A 7,226-nucleotide genomic window follows, 5' to 3' on the forward strand; every position below is an offset into this window, starting at 1 on the left:
TCTAACCCTCTAACCCCTAACCCTCTAACCCCCCTAACCCTAACCCTAACCCCTAACCCTCTAACCCTAACCTCTAACCCCTAACCCCTAACCCCTAACCCCAACCTCTAACCCCTAACCCTAACCTCAATCTAAACCCCTAACCTCTAACCCTCTAACCCTCTAACCCCTAACCCTCCCTAACTCCCCTAACCCCTAACCCCTAACCCCTAACCTCTAACCCCTAACCTCTAACCCTAACCTAACCCTTCCTAACCCCTAACCCTCTAACCCCAACCCCAACCCCCTTAACCCTAACCCCTAACCCTCCTAACCCTAACCCTAACCCCTAACCCCTAACCCTAACCAACCTCTAACCCTAACCTCTAACCCCTAACCCTCTAACCCTAACCCTCTAACCTCTAACCCCAACCCTAACCCTCAACCCCTAACCTTCTAACCCTCTAACCCCCTAACCTCTAACCCTCCAACCCCTAACCCTCTAACCCCTAACCTCTCGCAACCCCTAACCCTCTAACCCCCAACCCTAACCTCTAACCCTAACCCCTAACCCTCAACCCCTAAACCCCTAACCCCTAACCTCAACCCTCAACCCCTAACCTCTAACCCTAACCCTAACCTCTAACCCCTAACCCTAACCCTAACCCTAACCCCAACCCCTAACCCCCTAACCCCTAACCTCAACCCCAACCCTCTAACCTCTAACCCCTAACCCCTAACCCTAACCCTAATCTAACCCTCTAACCCTAACCCCTAACCCTAACCCCTAACCCCTAACCCTCTAACCCCTAACCCCCTAACCCTCTAACCCCTAACCCTCTAACCTCCTAACCTCTAACCCCCAACCCTCTTAACCCCCTAACCCCTAACCCCTAACCCCTAACCCTAACCCCTAACCCTAACCCTCAACCCCTAACCCTCTAACCTCTAACCCCTAACCCTAACCCTAACCCTAACCCCTAACCCTCTAACCCTAACCCCAAACCCCTAACCCAACCCTCTAACCTCTAACCCTAACCCTAACCCCTAACCCCCTAACCCTCTAACCCCTAACCCCTAACCCCTAACCCTAACCCCTAACCCCTAACCCCTAACCCTCTAACCCCCTAACCCTCTAACCCTCTAACCCTAACCCTAACCCTCCTAACCCCTAACCCTCTAACCCTAACCCTAACCTCAACCCTCTAACCCCTAACCCCTAACCTCTAACCCCCTAACCCTCTAACCCCTAACCCTCTAACCCTAACCCTCTAACCCTCTAACCCTCTAACCCCTAACCCTCTAACCCTCTAACCTCTAACCCCTAACCCCTAACCCCTAAACCCCTAACCCTCTAACCCCCTAACCCTCTAACCCTCCTAACCCCTAACCCCTAACCTCTAACCCTCTAACCCTAACCCTAACCCTAACCCTCAACCTCTAACCCTCTAACCCCTCTAACCCCCTAACCCCTAACCCTAACCCTCTAACCCCTAACCCTACCTCTAACCCCAACCTCCCTAACCCCCTAACCCCTAACCCTCTAACCTCTAACCCCTAACCCTCTAACCCCCTAACCCCTAACCCTCTAACCCCTAACCCCTAACCCTAACCCTCTAACCCCCAACCCCTAACCCTAACCCCTAACCCTCTAACCCTAACCTCCAACCCCTAACCCCCAACCCTCTAACCCCTAACCCTCAACCCTAACCCTAACCCCCTAACCCTAACCCCTAACCCCTAACCCCTAACCCCTAAACCCCTAACCCTCTTCTTCTAACCTCTAACCCCTAACCCCTAACCTCTAACCCCTAACCCCTAACCCTCAACCCCCTAACCCTAACCCCTAACCTCTAACCCCAACCCCTAACCCTCTAACCCCTAACCCCCTAACCCTACCACCCCTAACCCCTAACCCTAACCCCTAACCTCAACCCTCTAACCTCTAACCTCTAACCCTAACCCCTAACCCTCTAACCCTAACCCTCTAACCCCTAACCTCTAACCCTCTAACCCTCTAACCCCAACCCTCTAACCCCTAACCTCTAACCCTCTAACCCCTAACCTCTCAAACCTCTAACCTCAACCCCTAACCCCTAACCCCTAACCCTCTAACCCTCCCCTAACCTCTAACCCTAACCTCTAACCCTAACCCCTAACCCTCTAACCCCTAACCCTCTAACCCCTAACCCTCTAACCCCTAACCCTCTAACCCTCTAACCTCTAACCCTCTAACCCCTAACCCTCTAACCCCTAACCCTCTAACCCCTAACCCTCTAACCCCCTAACCCCCTAACCCTCTAACCCCCAACCCCTAACCCTCTAACCCCCAACCCTCTAACCCTCTAACCCCTAACCCTAACCCCAACCCCCTAACCCCTAACCCCTAACCCTCTAACCCCTAACCCTAACCCTAACTTCTTCCCTCTAACCCCTAACCCCCTAACCCTAACCCCTAACCCTCTAACCCTCTAACCCAACCCCCAACCCCTAACCCTAACCCTCTAACCCCCTAACCTCTAACCCCTAACCCCCTAACCCTAACCCTAACCCTAACCCCCTAACCCTAACCCCTAACCTAACCCCCAACCCTCTAACCCCTCTAACCCCTAACCCTCCAACCCCTAACCCCAACCCCAACCCTAACCCTCTAACCCCTAACCCCCTAACTCCAACCCCCTAACCCTAACCCCCTAACCTCTAACCCCTAACCCTCTAACCCTAACCCCAACCCCTAACCCCCTAACCCCCAACCCTCTTCTAACCCTAACCTAACCCTCTAACCTCCAACCCTCTAACCCCTAACCCTCTAACCCTAACCCCTAACCCCCTAACCCCTAACCCCCTTTAACCCCTAACCCTAACCCTCTAACCCTCAACCCTAACCCTAACCCTAACCCCTAACCCTAACCCTCCCTAACCCTCTAACCCCTAACCCTCTAACCCCTAACCCTAACCCCAACCCCTAACCCTCTAACCTCTAACCCTCTAACCCTCTAACCCCTAACCCTCTAACCCTTAACCCTCTAACCCTAACCCTCTAACCCTCTAACCTCAACCCCAACCCTCTAAACCCCTAACCCTCTAACCCTCTAACCCTCTAACCTAACCCTCTAACCCCTAACCTGCAGGAATGTCCACCAGAGCTGTTGCCAGAGAATGTAATGTTAAAAGTTGTTTTAGAGAATTTGGCAATACATCCAACAGGCCTCACAATCACAGACCACATGTAACCACGCCAGCCCAGAACCTCCACATCCGGCTTCTTCACCTGTGGGATCGTCTGAGACCAGCCACCCGGACAGCTGATGAAACTGAGGAGTATTTCTGTCCGTAATAAAGCCTTTTTGTAGGGAAAAACCTATTCTGATTGGCTGGGCCTGGCTCACCAGTGGATTGGCCTATGCCCTCCCAGGCCCACCCATGGCTGCATCCTGCCCAATCATGTGATATCCATAGATTAGGGCCTAATGAATGCATTTCAATTGACCGATTTCCTTATATGAACTGTAACTCAGTAAAAACGTTGAAATTGTTGCATGTTGTTTATATTCTAGTTCAAAAAAATAAAGGGAACACTTAAACAACACAATGTAACTCCAAGTCAATCACACTTCTGTGAAATCAAACTGTCCACTTAGGAAGCAACACTGATTGACAATCAAATTTCACATGCAGGTGGTGACCACAGACCACTTCTCAGTTCCTATGCTTCCTGGCTGATGTTTTGGTCACTTTTGAATGCTGGCGGTGCTTTCACTCTAGTGGTAGCATGAGACGGAGTCTACAACCCATACAAGTGGCTCAGGTAGTGCAGCTCATCCAGATGGCACATCAACGAGCTGTGGAAAGAAGGTTTGCTGTGTCTGTCAGCGTAGTGTCCAGAGCATGGAGGCGCTATCAGGAGACAGGCCAGTACATCAGGAGACGTGGAGGAGGCTGTAGGGAGGGCAACAACCCAGCAGCAGGACCGCTAGCTTCCGCCTTTGTGCAAGGAGGAGCAGGAGGAGACTGCCAGAGCCCTGCAAAATGACCTCCAGCAGGCCACAAATGTGCATGTGTCTGCTCAAACGGTCAGAAACAGACTCCATGAGGGTGGTATGAGGCCCGACATCCACAGGTGGGGGTTGTGCTTACAGCCAACACCGGTGCAGGACGTTTGGCATTTGCCCAGAGAACAACCAAGACTGGCGCCTGTGCTCTTCACAGATGAAGCAGGTTCACACTGAGCACATGTGACAGACGTGACAGAGTCTGGAGACACCGTGGAGAACGTTCTGCTGCCTGCAACATCCTCCAGCATGACCGGTTTGGCGGTGGGTCGGTCATGGTGTGGGGTGGCATTTCTTTGGGGGCCGCACAGCCCTCTCATGTGCTCGCCAGAGGTAGCCTGACTGCCATTAGGTACCGAGATGAGATCCTCAGACCCCCTTGTGAGACCATATGCTGGTGCGGTTGGCCCTGGGTTCCTCCTAATGCAAGACAATGCTAGACCTCATGTGGCTGGAGGGTGTCAGCAGTTCCTGCAAGAGGAAGGTTTGATGCTATGGACCTGGCCGCCCGTTCCCCCAGACCTGAAACCAATTGAGCACATCTGGGACATCATGTCTCGCTCCATCCACCAATGCCACGTTGCACCACAGACTGTCCAGGAGTTGGCGGATGCTTTTAGTCCATGGTCTGGGAGGGAGATCCACCTCATCAGGAGCGATGCCCAGGCGTTGTAGGAGGTCATACAGGCACGTGGAGGCCACACACACTACTGAGCCTCATTTTGACTTGTTTTTAAGGACATTACATCAAAGTTGGATCAGCCTGTAGTGTGGTTTTCCACTTAATTTTGAGTGTGACTCTCCAAATCCAGACCTCCATGGGTTGATACATTTGATTTCCATTGATAATTTTTGTGTGATTTTGTTGTCAGCACATTCAACTATGTAAAGAAAAAGTATTTAATAAGATTATTTCATTCATTCAGATCTAGGATGTGTTATTTTAGTGTTCCCATTCCAAAATCATGGTCCCCCTTTGCTGCTATAACAGCCTCACTCGAAGACTTTCCACTAGATGTTGGAACATTGCTGCGGGACTTGCTTCCATTCAGCCACTTTTTCCATGTGGTTTCTTCCTTCACAGACTCCATGAAATGATGACTCTCTACCATGTATTTGGTAAAATTATCAATTTTGTGTATGGTTTCCCCTAGAAACACGGGCGGCTCAACTTACCCCACTCTCCCCTATAAATGCCTCATTAGTTCAACTACGGTACCCCATCAGAAGCCAAATAAGCAAGCTTTACTCATTGTTTGTAAACAACGTAATCATAAACAAACACTGTTTAGCCTCAAAACATGGTTAAAACTATCATTTAGATACCGTGGATGGTCGGTCCTTGCATCCGTAGCGCCGTCATTACATTTCTCTTTTTGAAATATATAGTTCGTTTTATTATTTTCCCCTGTGGCCTTCGGGAAGGCAAGCATTTGCCCACTGAAGTCGGTTATGAACTGCAGTCAGGTCAAAACCCTGGTGAGGACGACGAGCAACGCGGATGAGCTTCCCTGTGACGGTTTCTGACAGTTTGTGCAGAAATTCTTTGGTTTCATCCAGGTGGCTGGTCTCAGACGATCCCTCAGGTGAAGAAGCCGGATGTGGAGGTCCTGGGCTGGCGTGGTTACACGTGGTTCGCGGTGAGAGCGGTTGGACGTGCCAAAGATTCCCTAAAATGACATTGCAGGCGACTTATGGTAGAGAAATTAACATTCAATTATCTGGCAACAGCTCTGTGACATTCTGCAGTCAGCATGCCAATTGCCCGCTCCCTCAAAACTTGACATATCTGTGGCATGGTTTTGTGACAAACTGCACATTTTAATGGCATTTCATTGTCCCCAGCACAAGGTGCACCTGTGTAATGATCATGCTGTTCAATCAGCTTCTTGATATGCACACATGTCAGCTGGATGGGTTATCTTAGCAACGGAGAAACGCTCACTAACAGGGATGTAAACAAAGTTGTGCACAACATTTGAGAGAAATAAGGTTTTTGTGCGTATGGAAAATTTCGGGAACTTTTATTTCAGCTCATGAAACACGGGACCATCACTTTACATGTTAAAGAGTTTATTTTTTGTTCAGTATATTTAGAGATGCAAAAAAATCCAAGACCAGCTGTAATACTTTGTACTGTACGGAACTTTGTAGCTTGCAGCCAGGTAACTTCCAGGTTAATAGGCGTATAAAGTTGTCACTGTGACGTTATCATATCATGTTATCATGCTGTAAGACCTTTGTACCCTTGATGTTGTTTTCACTGATTCTCTACAGCTTACCGGTCCGACCCGACTCTCTAGCAATCCGTTCCTCCGATCTCCTTCCTGTCTTCACATTTTGGTCTTCCCATCTTCTTCTCTTGTTCTGTCTCTTTGTTTTTAACTACCTAATTTCTTCTTCTGTTTTCACAACTGACCATGAAAACCTCAAAAGAAATGATAAAAGTCAGTCTATTAATAATATATAAAAGGGTTAATTGCTACCCATCAGTAATTACTGTGCAAGATGGGTTGTCATGAACCTTTATCTAACGTCAGTCCGTGTGACCGTGTATTGTTTGATAGCTCTGGTAATTTCACGGTCAATCTCTTGACTTAACAAAAATAAAACATGAACAGTGTCCCCCTCATCACCTTTTAGGGATTATTTTATTAACGTTGCCACTTCCTCTTTTAACACAACTAACTCAGCAAATAAAACAGGTCCTCTATTCCTTCTCAACAGTCCAAACACAAAACAGATACACACAGGTAGGAAAAACAGAATAATTTAAACCAACAATATCATGCAGAGCGGAACGACAAGGCAAGCTAGACGTCAGTCAATGGCCGCGTTCCAGACTGACTAAATTACAGATGCCTGCCAGATCTCACAATGCCTGGATAGATATCGGTTGTGCAACACCTGCAATGTAGTCGGCCTTGAACGCGCCCATTATTTTTCACTTCATAGTGTTAGCTAGTACCCTGAAAATTAAGTGTTCTCATATAAACCTGTATATATATATACACATTTAAAAAAATTGTTAGGCCAATATCTGATAACTACTGAAGTATATTATGTACCTAGTACAAAAATTAAATAAGACGAATACAATAAAATTAATCGTAAATAATCCATAACATTACATAATAACTACAGAGACAGAGGGGATAAATAAACACATTTGGTGAAAATAATTATAACAATATG

Source organism: Coregonus clupeaformis, unplaced genomic scaffold, assembly GCF_020615455.1.
Source record: "Coregonus clupeaformis isolate EN_2021a unplaced genomic scaffold, ASM2061545v1 scaf3256, whole genome shotgun sequence".
Classification (NCBI taxonomy): Eukaryota; Metazoa; Chordata; class Actinopteri; order Salmoniformes; family Salmonidae; genus Coregonus; species Coregonus clupeaformis.